This window comes from Anser cygnoides, chromosome W, assembly GCF_040182565.1.
Source record: "Anser cygnoides isolate HZ-2024a breed goose chromosome W, Taihu_goose_T2T_genome, whole genome shotgun sequence".
Lineage (NCBI taxonomy): Eukaryota > Metazoa > Chordata > Aves > Anseriformes > Anatidae > Anser > Anser cygnoides.
Genome location: NC_089911.1, coordinates 15,044,973 through 15,067,791, shown reverse-complemented (window position 1 = coordinate 15,067,791; position 22,819 = coordinate 15,044,973). Strand labels below are relative to the sequence as shown.

The 22,819-nt window shown below is 44.3% G+C and overlaps 1 long non-coding RNA gene across 1 annotated transcript; it reads right to left on the bottom strand.

Moving 5' to 3' along the window:
* Window positions 1–890: 890 nt before the first annotated feature.
* On the bottom strand, window positions 891–7,767 carry LOC136788635 (uncharacterized). Its single transcript, XR_010827291.1, has 2 exons — window positions 6,912–7,767; window positions 891–3,860 (listed from the first exon to the last, which is right to left on the bottom strand). It is a non-coding gene; the product is annotated as an uncharacterized lncRNA (long non-coding RNA).
* Window positions 7,768–22,819: the final 15,052 nt, after the last annotated feature.

Genomic DNA, 22,819 nt, shown 5'->3' with positions numbered 1-22,819 from the left:
TCAGCATATACGCAACACTCTTCTCGCAGGGCTGCGCAAAGTCCTCCTTGTTGTAAGAATATCAAGTCCAGTCCTCTGCGATTTTGGAGCACTACTTCAGATAATGACCTGACTGACTTTTCTAGGGCCGTTATCGATTGCTCTATGCGAGCCAAGTCCTCATCCACAGCAACTCGTAAAGAGGTAAATTCTTGACTTTGTTTAACTAGGGATGCAATCCCCGTTCCAGCTCCCGCGGTCCCTAAAATCATTAAAGTGGCTAGGGTAACAGCTGTTACCGGTTCCCTCCTTTTTAGATTAAATTGTGGTATTGTGTGTTGCATGTATATATACTCTTCAGAATGGTACAGAATTCTTGGTATAATTACTACCTGTACACAGAAGTCGCGGGACGAATTAAACAATTTTAAAGACAGACACGGAGTTACCCCTAAAGACGAACATACCCATCGAGTATTATTAGCCGGAATCAACCAATTAGAGGGTTGTTTTCTATCTTCTGTAATACTGCATAAATCTCTTTTCCCTCTTGGGACTGTTCCTATACACCTACCTTTCCCTGTCACCTGTGTTAGAGTGATCCCGATTTCCTGCCCCCAGTTACATTTGCTGGGGTTTGATTCATTCGAGTATTCGAGTGCACCCATATCCCCTATTGCCTCGTAATATGGAGGCTGGGCACTGACACATAACCAGCATTTTTTTGTAATTTCCGGGTTTGTTTGATTAAGGAGTTGATAGCTGGCTTCAATAATTTTCCACATTCTACTTAAGGAAGAATCATCCCTATTTCTTCCTATCGCAGTGGGAGTAGGAGTGGGAATGGACGTCATTTTATTATTACCAGGCCGCGTGGGGGTCAATTTAGTTGTCGTGGGGCGAGACGTCCCTTTGTTTTCCAAATGTGAGAGGGGGCCTACCTTTCGAGGTGTTTTAGGCGGTTCTTCCTTCTTTATTAAAATTATTTCCCCTCTATCAGCTCCTTTCTCATAATACCTTATTCCCCAAGTCCTTCCAAGGATCCACCCCGGATCCATCGGATTAGTTACGTTAACCCACAAAAACGCGCAATTCCCTTTTTGTACGGTCCCTGTTCCACGGTGATAGACTGCCTCAACCGTGTTCCGATTACTGCAACCCTGAGGCCCAAATTGGACAGTTAAATATTTATCTTTTCCCCCGCCTGGATTCCATGCTGTGGCTATAGTTTCGCAACCCCAATAAGCGCAGTAATACTGTGCTGGGGAATTACAGTAGCTTTTCCCTGGGTTAGAAGCTGGGCATAAGTAGAAATCTGACTGATTGTTACATAGCTCCAAAGTCGTTGTGAGGTTGCAGAGATCAGTCTTAAAGCTGGGAGCCCCTGGCGTAACAATCTGCTGTACGACCGTAGTATCGAAAAGTCTTATCAAGCTCCACAAGAAAGGCTGATGCGGGTGGTGTTGACCAGCGGTGGGTGGCATGACCATCGCGAATAACCCCAAGCACCACAGGGGGTAGTGAAGGTCCATTCCCACTTGTTTTACCACTCTGCCTCGCCCGTCAGATGGGGTGCTACCACCTACGGGGTTATGATTCTTCTCGGCAGCAGTAGTATTCTTCAGGGACCATGGAGCCTCCACCCCTTCCCAGTAATGCCTACCGAGTTCGTCGCAGAGTCAGCTTTAAGTCCTCAGAGCCGGAAGTCACTTCCCACCTGTCGTTCTGTATTGGCCCTTTAACTCGGCTGGCGTGCGTCCATCCCCGTTCAGCAGTCCGGACAGCAGTCTCTGTAGTTAGCAAAACAATATAGGGACCTTCCCAACGTGGGGTCAATGCAGTTTCTTTCCAAGTTTTAATCAAGACCTGGTCCCCAGGCTGTATATTGTGTATTGCCATATCCAGAGGAGGGCGTTGTATAACCAGACCCCTTTTCTGCAATTCCCTCCTTCTGTTCCCTAACTGTACTAAATAAGACTTCAAACTCTCATCTTGAATGTGGGGGTGATCGACGGGTATCTCTAAGTCATAGGGCATCCCATATAGCATTTCAAATGGTGACAACCCCAGATCAGTTCGGGGTTTCGTACGCAGGTTTAGCAAAGCAAGAGGTAAGCATTTTATCCATGAGGTTTTAGTTTCTATCATCAATTTAGTAAGTTGTTTCTTAATTTCCCCATTCATTCGTTCTACTTTTCCCGAGCTCTCAGGGTGCCAAGGAGTGTGGTATTCCCACTTGATTCCTAAGTTTCTCATAATTTCTTGTATAACCTTTGACACAAAGTGAGGCCCTCTATCAGAATCTATCATTTCAATAACTCCGTATCGAGGGATTATGTTCTCCAGTAAAATTTTTACTACTGTTTGTGCCGTTGCCCTTGCCGTAGGGAATGCCTCGACAAAGTTAGTCAAATGATCTACTATCACGAGCAAATATTTATATCTCCCTACTCTGGGGAGTTCCGTAAAGTCCAATTGAATTTTTGCGAAGGGTCGATGGGCCAATTCCCTTCCTCCCATAATCCTTTTCCTTATGTTTTTGGCATTTACCCTTCGGCAAGTTATACATCCATTAACTATTGTCTTTGCTATATCATATATTCCAATACACATATACTTGTATGCAAATTGGTCCACTAGGGCCTGTACTCCCCAGTGGGATTGATCATGGTATCTCCGTAGCACCCTCACAGCTACTGATTTAGGCAATACCTCTCTCCCATCAGGTAGCAACCATCTCCCTTCCTTATTTTCCTTAATTCCCATTTGTATCATTTTCCCTTTTTCTTGCACAGTAAAACACAACAAGGGGGAGAAGAAAGTCCCTCCTATCAAAGACATTTGCAAGCCATGTTTGAAACAATTTTTGTAAGGAGGGCTCTCTTCCTTTGAACAATTACATTCTACTCCATCCATCCCCCAATTCTTCCAACACCCATAACAAGGTTCCCTCTTTAAATCCTCTCCACAAGTTGGGCAATCCGCCCTTTTTGTTATTACATAGTTAGTCATGAGGGCTACCCGCTTTGCCTCTTGATCAGCAAGATTGTTTCCCCTTATTTGCGGGGTCAGTCCACGCTGGTGGCCTTTTACATGTACCACCGCTATCTCTTTTGGCTCCCTAATCGCTTGTAAAACCCTAACAATCAATTCTTGATGAACTAGTCCTTTCCCCTGGGAGTTTATAAGTCCTCTCTCTTCCCAAATTTTTCCAAAGGTGTGTATTACCCCATAAACATATTTTGAATCCGTATAGATGGTTCCGCTTCTATCTTTCAATAATTTCAAAGCCCTTAACATTGCATATAATTCACAAGCCTGAGCTGACCAACTCGGACTGAGGGGTCCTGATTCTATGACTCTAAATGTTTTCCCATCTATCAGGGCATACCCCGATTTTCTTTTCCCTTCTATTACCCTAGAGGATCCATCCACATATATCTGTTCCCCATGAGTCAATTCGGTATCTTCTAAGTCCGGTCTTAATCTCGTATGTTCTTCGATGTTGCTGAGACAATCATGTTCTAGATGGCCATTTGTTTCTCCGTAGAGAAATTGCGCAGGGTTTTGTACTGGTGCAGTTTCTAGAGTCAATCTTGGGGAAGAGATCAATATCCCCTCGTATCTCAACAGCCTTGCGTCGGTGATCCATTTGTCTGCTTTTTGCTGCAACACTCCGCGAATGTTGTGGGGAGATATTACTCTAATTTCTCCTCCAAAGGTAATCTTTTGTGCCTCTTCAACCAATAAGGCCGCTGCTGCAATTGCTTGTAAACAGTTTGGCCAGCCTCTAGTGACTGGATCTAGCAATTTTGACAAATAGGCCACAGGCTTTTTACATCCTGCCCATTCTTGTGCCAGTACTCCATACGCAGTTCCTTCTGTAGTATTAACAAACAGGAAAAAGGGCTTCTTTAATTCGGGAAAGCTTAAAACCGGTGGATTCACGAGTTCTTCTTTTAGGAGCATCAGTCGTTCCTCATCCTCTTTTGTCCATTTAAGATGGCCCTCGTTACTCAATTTGTTGTATAAAAATTTTACCTTCCCGCTGTAATCCTCTATCCACTGTCTGCAGTACCCTGTCAATCCTAGCAACTGCCTGATTTGTTTTTTCGTCTCTGGTGCCCTGAGTTCTAAAATACCTCTAACTCTTTCAGGGTCTAATTTCTTTGTTCCTTTGCTTAATAAATGGCCTAAATACTTTACTTCTTCCTCCACAAATTGTAATTTTGCTTTTGAAACCTTTAGTCCCCGTGAGCCCAAAAAATTCAGCAAGTTTATACTTGCCTGTCGTACGATTTTCTCATCTTTTCCCGCTATTAATAAGTCATCTACATATTGGATCATTTTGGTCCCTGGCATTCTATCGTAATCCTCTAGAATTTGCTCCAGGGCCTGGCCAAACAAGTTTGGAGATTCTGTAAACCCCTGAGGTAACACTGTCCACCTTAGTTGCTGTTTCCTGTGAGTGTCGGGATCCTCCCATTCAAAGGCAAAATAATTCCTACTGTCCTCATCAAGAGGACAGGCCCAGAAAGCATCCTTTAAATCTATTACACTGTACCACTTGTCCTCTGGGCTTAATTGGCTCAATAAGGTATGTGGGTTTGCTACCACGGGGAATCTGGTTATAGTTCTCTTATTAATTTCTCTCAAATCATGTACCAATCGGTATTTACCATCCTTTCTTTTAACTGGTAATATAGGGGTGTTGAAAGGAGACATACAGGGTTCTAACAACCCCTGTTGTAATAATCGTTGTATGTCTTCCTTCAGACCCTTTCTACCCTCTTCAGACAAGGGGTATTGTTTTATCCTGATTGGTACTTCTGGCTCTTTGATAGTTACCTTAAATCGTTTAATGTTTAACCTTCCAACGCTCTCCGAGGTATACCAAACCTCGGGGTCTATCTCTTTCTCAACCTCTACCCGAAGAAGACACAGCTTTATTTCCAGTTTCTTTTCTACTACCTCTAGTCCTATGCCTAATTCTATTATCAAATCTCTACCTAATAAGTTATATTCGGCTTCTGGCACAAGAAGCAGATGCCCCGTACCCTTTTTTGATCCCAATTCAATCGGTACCTCTTTTATAACGGGGACCCCAAAAGGCTCCCCTTTTGCTCCTATTACCTGTATTCTATCCTTTGAAGTTCTACATCCTAAAGGTAATGTCTGGACAGTTGATCTTTCAGCTCCCGTGTCTATGAGGAATTCGATTTCCTCGCGCTGGGGGCCCACTCGTAACTTTATCAAGGGCTCACTGTTCCTTTGGGTCCCCAGCAAATAGAGCCCCTGACACCCCTATTCATTTCTAAACATTTTCTCATCCTCTTTCCTCTGTCGGCACTCCCTTTTCATGTGACCCTTCTTATTACAGTAAAAACAGGTCACATCTCTTCTTTCCTGGGCACCCTTTTTCTCTTTCCTATTCCTTCTAGTAAACCCTTCATTCCTCCATCTTTGTTCATTGCCAGCCCTTCTGGATCCTTCTCGCACCGCTGCCACCATCATTCGCACTTGCTTCTTTTCCTTCTCATCTTCCCTACGAACATACACCTTTTGTGCTTCCCTTAATAATTCGTCCAGACCTCTATCTTGCCAATCCTCTATTTTTTCCAATTTCTTTCTGATATCTATCCAAGACTTAGCCACAAACTGTGTCTTAAGTAATGCTTCCCCTAACGGGGTACCTGGGTCTAACCCACTGTATAATTGCAGACTTTTACGAAGTCTCTCCAACCATTCTGTTGGAGTTTCATCCTTTTTCTGTTGTTCACTGAATGCTTTATTTATATTCTGTCCTCTGGGCACAGATTCTCTGATTCCTTGTATTATGATTGTTCTTAGATCCTGCATGTGGCCCCTGTGTATTGGATCCTGGTTATTCCAGTTAGGTGTCTGCATTGGCCACTTAATATCAGCAGCAGGACCTTGCTGATGTTGCTGGTCCCAAATTCGCATACCTGCTCTCCTTATCATTCCTCTCTCTTCTGATGTAAATAATATTCCCAAAATAGATTGTAATTCTTCCCAAGTATAAATGTTTGGCCCTAAAAACTGATCTACCTGTTCGGCTACTCCTAACGGGTCTTCTAAGAGACTTCCCATCTCCTTTTTAAAGTCTCTAACGTCCCCTGAATTAATGGGGACGGCTACATATCCCATCCCTGGTTGAGGTCCCCCCATTGCAATCTCCCGCAAGGGGTACAACCCTTCTTTAGCGCGACGAGTCTGGCTTCTAGTTACTGGCCCTCGTCTCCCTTGGACCGAGGCACTGTCATCCGAATCCTCAGATTCGGCAGCAGAGGGTGCTGTTGGCAAAGAGGGCACGTAGGGAGGTGGCGCAACTGGGACTTCCAAATCTCTCTTCTTTCCCTTCCCTCCTTTTTCTTTTAGAGGGTATAACTGGGTCCCAGTTTCAAAATTTATCCATAAATGTGCGTATTCGCTTTCCTCTAAACTAAATGGTTCCTTTGAATTAACATAAATATTTAGAGCCTGACATATCCAATCCTCAAAGGAACCGAAAAGGGGCCAAAACACACTGTCCCCCTTTATGGGCTTATTACCCCAGATCTCTACACAATAATGAATCATTTTTACTTTACTTTTTCCCCGCCTAGAAGGGGAATTACTCCAATTCTTAATCATTAGCCCCAGCGGGCTATCCGGGGGAATAGGAGGAATATTCCTACCGCTATTTCCCCCACCCATGGGACCAGAAGGCTTACTTTTCTTCTGTCCCATCTTCCGGAGTACCTTCACTCACACACACACACACTTCCCCCTTTTCGTGGCCTAGTCCCTCGCGGGATGTGGGAACCGCACTACCGAGGGGTCCGCACTCGCTTCGGCCGCGATTGGCCGTCTCAGAAGCCATACTCCGGGATTCCCCACCCTTACCGAACGGATCACCGGCCTATACTTACCCACCCCGTGGGTCTTCGTTCGGTCTTCGTGCACAAAGATTGCTAAGGGTTTGCCGGCTTTATTTGCTTCTGCTTAATTTTTGAGGTTCGACGGTGAAGGCCTGAATGAGACTTCCTGCTTCGAGGGCCGCCAAAATCGGCGGGGCGCCACCCCCAAAGAGGAGTCCTCAATCAAATTGCCTATCCGAGTCACGGCACCAAATTGTTAAGAACAGACTCGCATACGAAGTCGGTCTGTTAATAAATGTTATTAATCACAGAATTTATTAATTAATTAAGTAAGCAAGCAGAAGCAAAACAGCGCTGGGCGGCCGGGGAGTTCCGACTCCGCAGCGGCGCACAATTTTCCTTCTCCGGGGGTGCTGTTTTATAGTATCCGAGTTCCAGCTTGTCCGGGCTTGTTGAACCAGCTACGGATATGCAGTCCAAAGGGGGGGGGGGGGGGCTGCTTCCTCTCTTTGGTGCTCACGCGTTGCGCTAATGTTTGGGTGGGGGGGAGTGAAGTAGCAGACAGGATGTCTTGCGATGGGGTATTTCACAGAGTCTTTGTGCCTGTTCAAGGATGTTTACCCAACACCCCCCCTTCTTGTTATCTGCCTAATAAGCCTCCCCTTCATTGAGGCAACATTGTGCAACCTTATCTCCCTCGCAGATTCCCAAATTCCTTACAGATAGTTAGCAAATCCCCCCCCTCCCCAACTTTGTCATCATATATCAAGGTTCTATTATGATCAGGAAGCTCTGTCCCAACCTCGTGTAAAATACTATCTATTTTATAACCATCTTATCCCTTTTCTTTTTTTTTTTTTTTTTTTTATTTCTTTATACAATGAACAAATACATCTTACCCATTACATTCCCTTTATTAACAATCAGACAGTTTATGATCCTGAAACATGGGACCAAATTGAGGTCAAGGTGTGGGACTCTGCTACTAAAAACAACAAGGTTGCGACAGGATTGCTTGGCACCTGGCGAGCAGTCTCTGAGGCCTTAAAGAGCCATGTGCGACCGCAATCAGAAACGTGTGGTTTGCCAGATAGTGAGGGAGCTGCGGGCTCGTCCACCGATCCTTCTGCTACACCATCGGCCCCCCCGCCGCTACTGCCATCGCAGGCCTTTGCTGTTACGCCCCCTGGTGATCTGAACGTTCCTTTCGATCCAGGCCCTATAGGCCCTGAAAAGGAGCCGGATCTGTTTCCCTTCAATCCGGGAGGAATAGGATACATAAGGCCTGAAGGCCGAGTTGCTTAACAACTTAAAGCGAAACATATTGTTCCCACGACTAGCCCTGGAACTCTCTGGTTTTTGTAATCAAGAAAAGGAATGGAAAATGGAGACTGTTATATGGTCTGAGAAAAATTAATGAAGTCATGGAAGATATGGGAGCACTTCAACCAGGATTACCAACTCCAACTATGTTCCCCCAGTCATGGACATTAATAGTAATAGACTTAAAGGATTGTTTGTTAAACACTTGCCAGAATTCGGAAAACTTTGCCATGTTTATGTTTCAATTGATACCTTTTCTGATTGTACATATGTATAGGCGTACTCGGGTTTCTTATGAATATCTAAAAGCAATGTTCTATATATTTAGAAAGTTCGACGGTTGTGTGTGCGTGCTGGTAGAGCGTAGACTCCCCGTGCACCCAGCGCTGTTTACTTGCCTTTTATAAATATTACTAAATTCAGATTGAGTTGTATCTTCATTTATAACAATGTTCTACTCTCTCTTACGCTAATCCTAAGAGATTGAAGATACAAATATCTAATTTCTTATGTGTAGAGCAGAGGCTACTAGGGAAACTTTTTCAACCTCTCCTGGCTGGGAGATACAGGTTGTGTCTAAACTAGTAATTTTCTTGCAGTAATTAATGAGAAATATTGGCCTGAAGCAGTTGGCATTTCTCTCATTGTAACTGGGAGGATTAATTCAAGTTTAATATAATAATACACATCAAATACTTAGACTAGCTGCTCTTTAAACTGCTGGCATAAACACCCATGTTAAGCATTTGAATTGTTACAGTGGAACTGAAAACCTGGTTCCCGCCCCTATTCGCATGTGTACTGGAGTCCTCGGGTGGTCATCTGGCATACTCTGGTGGTCTTTTGATGAAGGCCAGAAGTCTTCCTCGCTGCTAACATTCTGACCTTTCCTTTCTTTGACAGACTTCAGCAGTGAAGCCAGTTCTTGCTGGTTCCCTTATCTATGCATACAGTCTTTTACTCCCTTATCTTTGGGATCTTCCTGTCCTTGTGGTTAACATACAATAGCGTTAGCTAAGACTGTGAGAAACACTCCGTAGCCAATAACTTAGGCTCAGGCGAAGATCTCAGTGAAGTAGTAATTTATTCGCACTTGCAATGGCGGGCATCCCACAAGCAGGAGCGCGCCTACTAGTCACACAGTACTGTTTATATACTTTATTTTTCGATGACCGGGACCCTCCCCTGTTTCCCCATTGACCGGGTAATCCAGGTTCACAATCTATCCGATGCTTCACAGACAATACATGGCCTTCAGTTGCCGGCCTGTTAAATTTCAGATTTCTTTTGACTTTTTTACTGTTTGAAGTGGTAATGTTTCTTCACTTATCTGACTTGACTTGACACCGTGATTTTCACCTAATTGTTCTAAGGAGTCTGGTTGTCTTCATTTTACAAGGTCACCTGCTAAGTTTTCTTATCACTGCAAGCATTTCTCAATACCCCATTCCTTACCTTTAAACAATGTAACTCTGCAAAAACAACATTTTTATTCCCACAAGACCTACAGAATGAGCTGATGTGCGGAAAACAGACACCACAAACTGTAAAGTTGTAAAGTATCACAGAATCACAGAATTGTAGGGGTTAGAAGGGACCTCGAAAGATCATCGGGTCCAACCCCCCTGCCAAAGCAGGTTCCTTAGAGCAGGCTGCCCAGGTAGGCATCCAGACGGGCCTTGAATATCTCCAGAGAATGAGACTCCACAGCCTCCCTGGGCAGCCTGTTCCAGTGCTCCGTCACCCTCACCGTGAAGTAGTTCTTTCGCATGTTGGTGCGGAACTTCCTGTGCTCCATTTTGTGGCCATTACCCCTTGTCCTGTCCCAACAAACCACTGAAAAGAGGTTGGCCAAATCCCTCTGTCTCCCACACTTCAGGTATATATACACATTGATAAGATCCCCTCTCAGTCTTCTTTTCTCCAGGCTGAACAGACCCAGGTCTCTCAGCCTTTCTTCATAGGGAAGATGCTCCAGGCCCCGTATCATCTTTGTGGCCCTCCGCTGGACTCTTTCCAGGAGATCCCTGTCTTTTTTGTACCGGGGAGCCCAGAACTGGACACAGTACTCCAGGTGAGGCCTGACCAGAGCAGAGTAGAGGGGGAGGATCACCTCCCTTGACCTGCTGGCCACACTCCTTTTAATGCACGCCAGGATCCCATTGGCCCTCTTGGCCACCAGGGCACACTGCTGGCTCATGGTCAACCTGTCATCTACCAGGACCCCCAGGTCCTTCTCCTCAGAGCTCCTCTCCAGCAGGTCATCCCCCAGCCTGTACTGATACATCCGGTTGCTCCTTCCCAGGTGCAGGACTCTACACGTGCTCTTATTAAACCTCATTTGGTTTCTTCCTGCCCATCTCTCCAGCCCGCCCGGGTCTCGCTGAATGGCAGCACAGCCTTTGGCGTGTTGGCCACTCCTCCCAGCTTTGTGTCATCAGCGTACTTGCTGAGGGCGGACACTATTCCCTCATCAAGGTCGTCGATGAAGATGTTGAACAAGACCGGACCCAGCACCGACCCCTGGGGAACACCGCTAGTCACAGGTCTCCAGCCGGACTCTACGCCGCCAGTCACCACCCTCTGAGCTCGGCCAGTCAGCCAGTTCTCAACCCACCTTACTGTCCACTCATCTATCCCACACTTTCTCAGCTTTGCTAGCAGGATGTCATGGGAGACAGTATCGAAAGCCTTGCTAAAGTCAAGGTAAATGACATCCACTGCTCTCCCCCTATCTACCCAGCTGGTGATGCCATCCTAGAAGGCAACGAGGTTGGTCGAGCACGACTTCCCCTTGGTGAATCCATGCTGACTACTCCTCATAACCTTCTTCTCTTCCAATTGCTTGGAGATGGCATCCAGAACAAGCTGTTCCAACACCTTGCCAGGGACAGAGGTGAGACTGACTGGCCTGTAGTTTCTCAGATCCTCCTTCTTGCCCTTCTTGAAGACCGGAGTGACATTGGCTGTCCTCCAGTCTTCAGGCACCTCTCCTGTTCTCCAGGACCTTTCAAAGATGATACAGAGCGGTTCGGAGATCACCTCTGCCAACTCCCTTAGCACACGTGGATGCATCCCATCGGGGCCCATGGATTTGTGTGCGTTGATCCCACTCAGACGCTCCCGAACCACTCCTTCGTCAACCAGGGGGGAGCCCTCCATTTCCCAGACCCTTTCTCCTCCCACCAGGCTCCAGGAGGCCCGGGGGGAAGTCCTTGAAGCAAAGACTGAAGCAAAGAAAGCATTCAGTATCTCCGCCTTCTCAGCATCTCCCGTTACCAGGACACCCCCCTCGTTCAGCAAGGGACCCACATTATCCCTAGTCTTCCTTTTACTGTTTACATACTTAAAAAAAAAACAACAAACCCTTCTTATTATCCTTTCTCTCTTTTGCAAGCTTAATCTCTAGGTGGGCTTTAGCCTTCCTCGTCGCGTCCCTGCAGGCCCTGACAACACTTCTGTACTCCTCCCAAGAGGACAGGCCCTTTTTCCACATTTCATAGACCTTCCTCTTCCTTTTGATCTTGTCGATGAGCTCCTTGCTCATCCACGCAGGTTTCCTGCCCCCCTTCCCTGATTTCCTACTCTTAGGGATGCACCGATCCCGAGCTTGGAAGAAGTGCTGTTTAAATGTTGCCCAGCTCTCACAAGCACCCTTGACTTCTAGTAATGTAGCCCATGAGACACCCCCAAGCAAGTCCCAGAAGAGGTCAAAGATGGCTCTCCGAAAGTCCAGGGTAGCAATCCTGCTTTTTGCCTTACTTCTTCCACCATCTTGAACTCCACCATCTCATGGTCGCTGCATCCCAAGCTGCCCTCAACCTTCACATCCCTAACAAGCCCATCCCTGTTGGTAAGGACAAGGTCCAGAAGCACCCCCTGCCTCGTCGGCTCCTCCACCACCTGCATCAGAAAATCGTCTTCAATGCATTGTAGGAACCGTTTGGCCTGCACGTGCCTGGCCGAGTTGCTTACCCAACAGACGTCTGGATAACTGAAGTCCTCCGTGAGAACCGGTGCCTGGGATCGTGAGGCTACTACCAGCTGCTTGTAGAAGGCCTCATCGACCTCCTCCTCCTGATCTGGTGACCTGTAGTACATCCCCACAACAGTGTCCCCCATACCAGCCCACCCTTTAATTCTCACCCACAAGCTCTCCACTTGTCCTTCACCCTCCCCCAGGTGGAGCTGGGTACACTCTAATTGCTCCCTCACATAAAGGGCAACCCCACCCCACAAGTAGGTATGTTTATTCAGCACGCAGTAACCATTCAGCGCTGGGCAGCACAGGGGGTCACCCCACCACAATCGTGGGCACCCGCCACAGTAGTTCATCTTGTATTTATACAGAAGGGGTTACACAGGTAAGGAAACGCCTATACATATTCATAACCTCTCCCCAAAAGGGCGGTCTTTATTACAATGAGTTCCGAGAAATCGTTTCCATCGTCTCTGCCTTTAACTCCTCCCGACTGTGCACGCGCAGTGCCTCCTGGTGGTCGTGGGCCGGGGTCTTCAGGATGAAGGTTGTATATCTTCCTCATTACGGGCTGGGGTCTTCAGCTGCAAAACTCGTCTAACCCGGTTCTTGCTTAACAGGGAATGTGCTATCTTCACAATGGCCTGGGCTATAGACATCCCTTATCTTCCAGAGCTATCCTGTAGGAATCCTTTATCTTCCAGAGCTATCCTGTCTCAGTCCTGTCCTTGTGATTAGTTTACAATATCTACAGAAATCCCTTATCCTCCAGGGCTATCCTGTCTCAGTCCTGTCCTTGTGATTAGTTTACAATATCTATAGAAATCCCTTATCCTCCAGGGCTATCCTGTCTCAGTCCTGTCCTTGTGATTAGTTTACAATATCTATAGAAATCCCTTATCCTCCAGGGCTATCCTGTCTCAGTCCCTGCTATAGTTCTATAGTTAACCCTTTAGCATCCATTTCTTACTTCACAACATCCTTTACCTTGTTCCCTGTCTCAAGTCCCCCCTTTTCTTTATCCTAAGCAAATTCTTTTGCTTATAACACTCCTCCTTGATTCAAAGTTTTCATAAAATTCTTACCAGTTTCTACTTGATGCTTGATTCGGTTACACTTCCAGGTTTCATAATCATCTAGTCCTTTCATACAGCACCAAAATGCACACTGTACCAATACACAGGTTAAGAATACTAGTAAAAGCAAGATCAATATTCCTATAAACATTTGCTTAAGCCAATAAAAGTTGGGTAACCAAGAGGTCAGTTTGCTCCATAATTCTCAAAAACCCCACGAGGTGTCATCTTGAACTACCCTATGTAAGATATTGGTCTTTTCCCAAATGTTTTTGAGATCAGTCTCAATTTATTTACATACATACAGCAACTAATATTTATTAATGTGCATACTCCCCCTTAGGAGGCTGATAAAAGGTCTAGTGCCTAAAATGTTCTTATTGATTTGTTTTAGTTGCTTGCCCAAAACTATAATATGTTGTCATAAATATTGGTTTCCTACTTGTGTTAGAACTTCTCCTTTGTATGGCATTTGGTAAGGCCTGCCATACAATATTCCAAAGGAGCTTAATTTTTCCTTGGACCTAGGCCTAGTTCTAATTCTAAGAAGTGCCATAGTAGTGCCTGATACCAATACATGTTGGTTTCTTGACAGCTTTTAGCAATCTGTTGTCTTATCAAATGATTCATTTTTTCCACTTGGCCACTCGCCTGTGGCCTATATGGAGTGTGTAGTTGTCATTCAATCCCCAGCACTTTGATGACCTGTTGGATCAGTTCTGCAGTGAAGTGTGGTCCCCTGTCAGATGACATTACTGAGGGTACACCAAATCTTGGTATAATTTCATTCAACGATACTTTGGACACTTCTCTGGCTTTGTTAGTTCTACATGGGAATGTTCCTGGCCATCTGGAAAAGGTGTCTGTTAGTACCAATAGGCATCTAAACCCCCCTTTCCTTGGGAGTTCGAAAAAATCAATTTGCCACTGTTTCCCAGGAACATTTCCCTTCCCTATTGTTCCCATTTGGGGTTTGATTCCTGTCTGTGGGTTATTTTTAAGACATATGACACATTGTTTCAATACCTATCTGACAATGGTATACAAATTAGGTCCCATCTCTTTTCTACTTAAAAACGGTTATAATATTTCAGCTCCCCAGCATGTTTTATTATGTTCTCCAATTACCATCCAATATAATATGGTATCACGATTCTCCCATCATTTATTTGTGCTAAACCTGTAGGTAACATTTTCCATTTACATCTTCAATTAATTGCTTATTGATCTTAGAATATTCTACTTCATCTTCTAAGGCTTTTGTTAATGCCTGGTTTTCTGTTCCTGGTACTAGTGCCAAAATTTGACTCTCAGATGCCTGTTCTGCTGCCCCTTTGGCTTCTGCGTCAACCAATCTATTTCCTCTTTCAATATCAGTATCCCCTGTTTGATGTCCTTTACAGTGCAAAATGGCAACTTCAGGAGGCAGGCATACCGCTAGGAGTAACTTCAGCATCTCTTCTGCATGTTTAATTGAGGAAGATGAGTCCTCTCTCCATCCAAATTGCCCCATGTGCATGCACCATACCAAAGGCATATTTCAAATCTGTCCAAATGTTAATTCTTTTCCCTTTTGCCAGCTCAAGAGCTCTTATCAAGGCGATGACTTCTGCCTTTTGGGCTGATGTTTGTTACCGCATATCCTGTGAGGCGAACTCCCTGGTGGATGAAGCTGCTGCCATCTATATACCAATTCTCTGCATCTTCTAGGGGCGTATCCTTTAAATCTGGTTGGCTGGAGACCGTTTCCATGGTCTTGATGCAATCATGAATGGGCGATCTGGAAACTCTGTTACTGAGGAAAGAGGCTGGGTTCACAGTATTAGTGCCAAAAAATGTAGTAACTAATAGTCCATTCTACACATTCCTTTTCTTCTTCAGTAGCTATCAACAGGTCATCTACGTATCAGCTACGTAAATTGGCCTAAGAGAGAGGGAATGTCAGGGGAGATACCATCACGAGGGAATATACCATCACGAAGACCTCCTGACTTCTGGGATCAGTCGACGGGCTGAGCCTCTCTTCCCCCCCCCCCATTGGGATGCCTTTGGGTGAGATTTGAACACTTGGTTATACTGGGTGTCTCCACAGAAACTTAGAAATCTCTACAGAGTCTTTGTGCCTTTTAACGCGTTAATTTCCATGCTGTGCACCTGTGTATTTCATGCATGCTAGCTTGCTTTTCCAGACAGTAAATTATCGCTGGAAATCCAAAGAACCTGTGTACCTGTTTGTCCTGGTTCCAGTTAGGACAGAGTTAATTTTCCTCATAGTAGCTGGTAGGGTGCTATGTTTTGGATTAGGATGAGAAGAGCGCTGATAACATGCTGATGTTTTAATTGTTGCAGAGCAGTGTTTACACCAGGCCAAGGACTTTTCAGCTTCTCGCTCTGTCCTGCCAGCGAGCAGGCTAGGGGTGCAGCAGGAGCTGGGAGGGGACAGACCCAGGACAGCTGACCCAAACTGGCCAAAGGGGTATTCCATACCATCTGACGTCATGCTAAACAATATATAGGGGTGGCTGGCCGGGGTGGGGCGCTGGCTGCTCGGGGATAGGCTGGGCATCGGTCAGCGGGTGGTGAGCAATTGCATTGTGCATCACTTGTTTTCTTACACATTATTGTTATTAATACTATTGTTATTAATACTATTATCATTATCACTGTTATTATTGTTATTATTACATTCCTGTCTTAATAAACTGTCTCTATCTCAACTCACCGGCTTCACTTTCCCGTTTCTCTCCCCCATCCCAGAGAGGGAGGGGGGAGGGTGAGCGAACGGCTGTGTGGTGTTTAGCTGCCAGCCGGGTTAAACCACAACACTGTTGCTGTAATAAATTGCACTTAATTGCACTGTTCCTAGCCATGATAGTTCTCATTGAACGCGACTAGAGTAAGGGCATGTTACGTTGTTGGTGAATCTGTGACCGTGATAGTTCAGTACCCTGAATCCTACCAGACCCGTAACGGTTAATTGGCTACACCCCTTAACGCGACAGAGAAATTGGCGTAGTCGGCAGGATTGCTATGGATAAACTGCTGCAAAAATACGAATGTGCCCCTTCCCAGGCTGGGAAGGAGCGGGCCCAAAAATTTTGGAAAGATGAGAAAGTGGTAGAATGCATTGAGCAGTGTCAGGCTTCACGAAAGATTGGAGAACGGAAGGGTAAAGGTGTGATTTGTGCTGTGTTAGGAGCCTGTTTCTCTTGTGCTCAGCAAGATGCTAAGGAAACTCCTGCTCCCAAACTAATTTCTGATTTCTAATTTCTGTGTTACAGCTTTGAAATCAGAGATTGAGGTGTTGAAGTTATCATTGGCCTTTGAAAGGGAGAAGGGAAAAACAGCAGGAATCAGATTGGATAAACTTTTGAATGAGAATAACGAACTTGTGACTGAAAATGATAAACTTTTGAATGAGAATAATCATCTTAAACAATTACTGGAGAGGTTTAATCACCTGTTAAATAGAACACAGCCTTCTGCTCCGGTTAAGCAGGTTCATAGATTGATGCATAGTGCAGACCCTGAAAGCTGGAATGGTGGTTTTTGGTTTGACAGTGATGACAAAGAAACTGCTGATTCTGAACCTCAGTCGATTTCCTTGAGACCTTTGGTTAAAACTGAAACTACTGTTGATGATGATGATGAGATCCATACTACTGTGCGAATGATTCCATGGTCACCAGCAGAGTTGGTTAAAATACAGCAGAAGTTCTCAAGGCGGTCAGGAGAATCGGAAGTTGAGTATGTGTGGTGAGTTCCTCTTGAAAGAGGAGATCGAAATATGTTGAGTGAGGAAGAAGCAAGAGGCTTTTGGGGACCTGGAGTATTTTTAACTAACACACCAGAAGACTATTATTACTCTATAACTGCACGGACTGCATATTTGCCTTTGAGTAGAAAGACTCTGAAATGGGGCGGAAGCAGCAATACAGATGGACAGTTTTACCTCAGGGGCTTACAGGGCCACCAATTTATTTGGGCAAGTTCTAGAACAATTTTTGGAGCAATTCCAACCTCCAGAGGAGGTGTTACTGTTACAATATGTGGATGATCTTTTATTGTCAGGACAGGAGAAAACAGTTGTGAAGGAAGCCACTAACAAGCTATTCGACTTTCTGGGAAAACAGGGCTTGAAAGTATTGAAAAATAAATTAAAATTTGTAGAAAGAGAAGTCAAATATTTAGGGCATCTAGTGTCTGAGGGGGAGCGAAGAATAAATCCAGAGAGGATTCAGGGAACTGTTGAGCTACCCCTACACAAAACTAAAAAGAACTAAAAAGTTTTAAGAGAAAGAGGTTTTTAAGGAATTAGGAGTCACGAAGTCCAAAGGAAAACAGATGCTCCCTGATGGGAGAGAAATGCTGAATAAAGTGCTAATGAGGCAAATATTAACTGTTTTGCATCAAGAGGGTCATTAGGGAATTAAAGCAATGTGTGATGCTGTGCTATGGAAATATGTATGTGTAGGAATATATATACTCTGGCTGAACAAGTATGCAGGAGTTGTGTAGTAGATGCTTTTCTTAAGAACTATATACTCGGGCTGTCGTCCTCTTTGTCATCTCTCAGGACCTGTGGATCATTAGCTCAAACCCCACCCTTGGAAGCCCTGATCCATCCACTCTGAGTGGGATCTGATGTGAACACGGAGATATTTGAAACTGCAACCTGAGTGGGATGGACTGTTCCAAGTGTTCCTGACTACTGAGACGGCAGGAAGAACGGCTGAGAAAGGGTGGACTCATACCTGGGTAAAAGCATCAGTTAACCCTGATACCTGAGAGACTGCATTAACAAAGACTTTTAAAACTGTTAAAACTATCTATTGTAAACCTTTAACTTCTCCTTAGAAGAATTCTTAATGAATTAATGAGTAAAAGGGATTGAATTACACAGAATTGGAGTGTTTCCAGGGAACACTCCCTGGAAGTGGGAGAAAAAGAAAGGATGGTATTCAATCCCCACTAAAAGAATCCTTATTAGTTTGTGATTGTTACTGTTTTTCTTAATTATTATAGGGGTGTATATATACACATAGAAATGATGTATTTTAAGTTTATCATAGTAATACCTATTCTCAATGGATTAGTGATAGGATGGAGGGAAAAATCAGCATTTCCAATTAATCCAGAACATCTCTCAAGTTCTGTCTCGAAATAATTGTTGGATTTGCACCCAGATGCCTAGAAAGACTGAAGAGGCCTTGTCCCTGATTGCTATTTCCAGCAGCAACTGTGTCTGGATTCTCTAGATTTCTAGAAATGACAGATCATACTGAGTCCTGGGAAAGAATAGATTTTGAAGTTCAGTCCCCTACACATAATCCTGGTTACAACATACTGTGTTATCAAAGGTGCCTTTTAAAACAACATTGATAGAAAACTCAGGGGGCAATATTACTGACCCTGGGTGTGGAAATATTATCCGTGAAATAGGGAATAATCCATACTGTACTGAATATGGTAGCCATGGGAATGCTAATATACATAATGCACACCAGGTACAACATGAGAATCCTGTAACCAGATGGCCTGTCCCAAATGGCAAGGGGTGGTACAGGCTATGTGGCAATAAAGCCAGGAAGGTGTTGCCCCTAGGATGGAAGGGAGATTGCATCCTGGAGGCAATAATTCCAAATGTAACTATTATTGAAGACCCACAAAGCCAAAGCCCCTTGAGACCACACGCAGAATTAAGCAGAGTCCAGATAATCCTCTAGTAAAATTCTCTAGCATTTCAGTTTTGCAAGGTGGTTTTTACCTTCGTTAGGGGTGAGTGAATTAGAAAATGCTAAAGTAAATATCTCAGCTATAATTGAAGAACTAGAAAATAAGTTAGATAAGTTTGCAAAAATAGTACTCTAGAATCAAATAGTATTAGATTTATTAATAACCTCATAAGGAGGAGCGTGCACGGTAATTAATACTAGTTGCTGTATATATGCAGATCAAATGGGATGAATTTGACTGATCTCAAAAATATTTCAGGAAAAAAAAACAAAAAAACAAAACACAACAAGATCCTACATAGAGTAGCTCAAGATGACACTTCCTGGGGATTTAGAAACATTTGGGAGAAACTAACTTTCTGATTACCTGAATAGAATTGGCTCAAACAACTATTTGTTGGTATTGTAATAATAATGTCATTGTATATCTGTCATCCCCCGTGACATCCGAAGAAGAATATTGCACCTTAATTTTGGAAAAACTCAAGAGTGCGGTATGTGAAGAGGTAAAAAAACAACAATAGAAGTAAGAAAAGAAGAGGGGGGAATTGTGAGAAACTAAGTTGTGTTTTTGCAGTAGAGAAATACTTTTCTGTATTTCTGCACGGAGCATCCGGGCCAGTCACAATACGGTGCTTTTGCCACTCATTTCCAGTTAGACTCACTTCAGCCTCCAATACAGTTAACTGCTGGGATCCCCCCGTCACACCATAAATACAGATGGGCTCTGGCCCTTTATAGCTTGATGGCATTAGAGTACATTGTGCACTGGTGTCTACTAAAGCCTTATACTTCTGTGCGTCTGACGTGCCAGGCCATCGAATCCACACAGTCCAATAAACTCGATTGTCCCTTTCCTCCCCCTGGCTGGAGGCAGGGCCCCTCTAGTCCTGGTCAGAATCTTCGTTTCTGTGTTTAAAGGACTGCCTGCTGGAAGTTGGAGCAGCAAACTTTTCAGAGAACCCCTTTTTCCCAATTGTTTTCTTTTGCAACTCACATACCCGTGCCTCTAGGGTCGAGGTAGATTTTCCATCCCATTTTCTCATGTCCTCTCCATGGTCACGTAGGTAAAACCACAGGGTGGTGCGGAGTGTGTGCCCACCATATCGTCTTCCTTGCACAGATGAACGTTTACCCCTAATAGCTGAGACACTGGTTTGTACAGGTGGGGAGGAAAATAAACTCTCTTTAAGTTGGTGGATCTTTTCAGAAAGTTTCTCCAAAGCATTCTCTTTTAGTTGGTGGACACTGGCTCATTCAGGTGGGGGGGAAGATAAATCCTCTTTAAGTTGGTGGACCTCTTCAGAGAGTTTCTCCACAGCCGAGACGCAGGCCTGTAGGGAAGAGGAGAGACTTTCTTCGTACTGCCGGAGTTGTTTAGCCACTTCATCCACTGTGGGTCCCTCATCCTCTTTCCAGGCCATTATTGCCAATGAGCTGGCATATGATGATGGTGCACTCCGTACAAACTTCCGCCACATGGGTCGTGTACACTGGACTTCATCTGGATCTGTGGATATTTGTGCGTCATCTAGGTCCTTATAAATTACTTCCCGTACGGCTAATTCCCTCAGGTACTGAATTCCCTTCTCCATGGTGGTCCACTTGCCTGGTAGACATACAAGTTCTTCCTTGAAGGGATACCTTTCCTTCACAGCTGACAGGAGACGCCGCCAGAGGCTGCGAGATCGTGCTCCATCTCCAATTGCTTTGTCAATGCCTGCGAGATTGTGAGAAACTAAGTTGTGTTTTTGCAGTAGAGAATTACTTTTCTGTACTCCAAGGTAGTTGTGTAGCCATAATAAGGAGAAAAGCTAAGTAGATAAGTGGACAGTAGAAGGCCTCACTGTTCCAAAATAAGGTAGAAGCTTGAGGAAAACAGGATGAGCAGTGTGAGAACAGTAAAACAAAGATCACAAGTTCTCAAAACATAAGAAAGGAGAAATTAAAGGGTTGAAAAAAAGAAAAATTGTACATATACGGTATAGAGGAGCGTCGAGTAGCTTGTGAACTTGTAGTACTCAGCCAATGAGGAAACAGGGGAGGAGATCAGGTGTCGGTTAATAGAGAATAAAAGGTTATGATTTGTTTACAAAAATGCACTCCTCATTGACAGGACGCCCGCCATTGCAATCGCAAAAAAAATAGCTTCACAGAAGATCCTGTCTGAAGAAAATTATTTGAGATTTTTCTCACAGTTTCCAAATAATTATCAATACAAATAATAAGATGTACACCACTACTAGAACAAAAAACCCCTTGGGAGCACTTCAGTTCCCTATAGGCCAGTCCTTTCTCTCAATCACAAGTCACATTCATTAGTAACCTGTGAAAATAAAAGGTTAGTTTACAATTGTAAGCTTTTATCCTGCTCAGAACTATGAGATTTTCTTTCTGATTTTAATTTTCGACAAGCCTTCTGTAGAAACAACTTGCCAGGTGCTAGGGTTGACAGATGCTTTCACTCGAGGGTAGTGAGTCCAACCTTTCTCCGCAGTTCTTATGGCTGTTTCAGTGGTTAGTAGTACTTGGAATAGTCTTTCCCATTCAGGCGAGAGTTTTGATTCTTTCCAGGTCCAAATCAGGACCCAATTTCTTGGTTGATGGTGGTGGGGATTTGAGCCAACAACCCATGGGTCCTGAGAGATGACAAAGAAGAGGACAACCCCAGAATACAGTTCTTAAGAAAACTCTCTTGTTTCGAATTGCGGTATCTCATCCCTTCTGCCCAGATAGGGTAATCCGAACAGCATCTCATACGGTGAAATTCCTATATCCTTTCTTGGTGCTGTTTGAACCTGGAGCAGTGCTAAGGGTAAGCTTTTTACCCAGTGAAGTCAGGTTTCTAACACTAATTTAGTTAATTGCTTCTTTAATGTCTGGTTCATTCGCTCCACCTTCCCAGAAGAGGAGGGGTGCCAGGGGGTGTGAAAATCCCACTCAATCTCTAAGGCCTGCATTAACCCTTGCAGTACTTGTGAAGTGAAACGACTTCCTTGATCTGAATCAATGTTTTCAGCTATCCCATATCTAGGGACTATTTGCTCCAGTGATACCTTAGACACCGTGTTCGCAGTTGCAGATACCGAGGGGAAAGCTTCCACCCATCCAGTCACGTGGTCAATTAGGACCAACAAGTACTTAAGTCTCCCTGCTTTAGGTAACTCAGTAAAGTCTACCTGTATACTTTGGAAAGGTCGAATCCCTGGCTCCCGTCCCCCTCTAGGTGAGTTATGGATGACCTTTTTATTTACCTTTAGGCATATGGTACATCCTCTGCATATTTGCTTCACTGAAGTGTATATTCCTACACAGACATACTTTCTTAGCACAGCATCACACATTGCTTGCACCCCCCAATGACTCTCTTGATGTAAAACAGTTAATATTTGCCTCATTAGCACTTTATTCAGCATTTCTCTCCCATCAGGGAGTATCCATTTTCCTTCAGACTTCGTGGCTCCTGATTCCTTAAAAAAACCCTTTCTCTTAAGAACTTTTTAGTTCTTTCTTAGTTTTCAACAGTTCCCTGAATCCTCTCTGGATTTATTCTTCGTTTTCCCTCAGACATTAGATGCCTTAAATACCTGACTTCTCTTTCTACGTATTGTAATTTATTTTTCAATACTCCCAAGCCCTGCTTTCCCAGAAAGTTGAATAGCTTGTTAGTAGCTTCCTTCACAACTGTTTTCTCCTGTCCTGACAATAAAAGATCATCCACATATTGTAACAGTAACACCTCCTTGGGAGGTTGGAATTGCTCCAAAATCTGTTCTAGAACCTGCCCAAATAAATTGGTGGCCCTGTAAACCCCTGAGGTAAAACTGTCCATCTGTATTGTTGCTT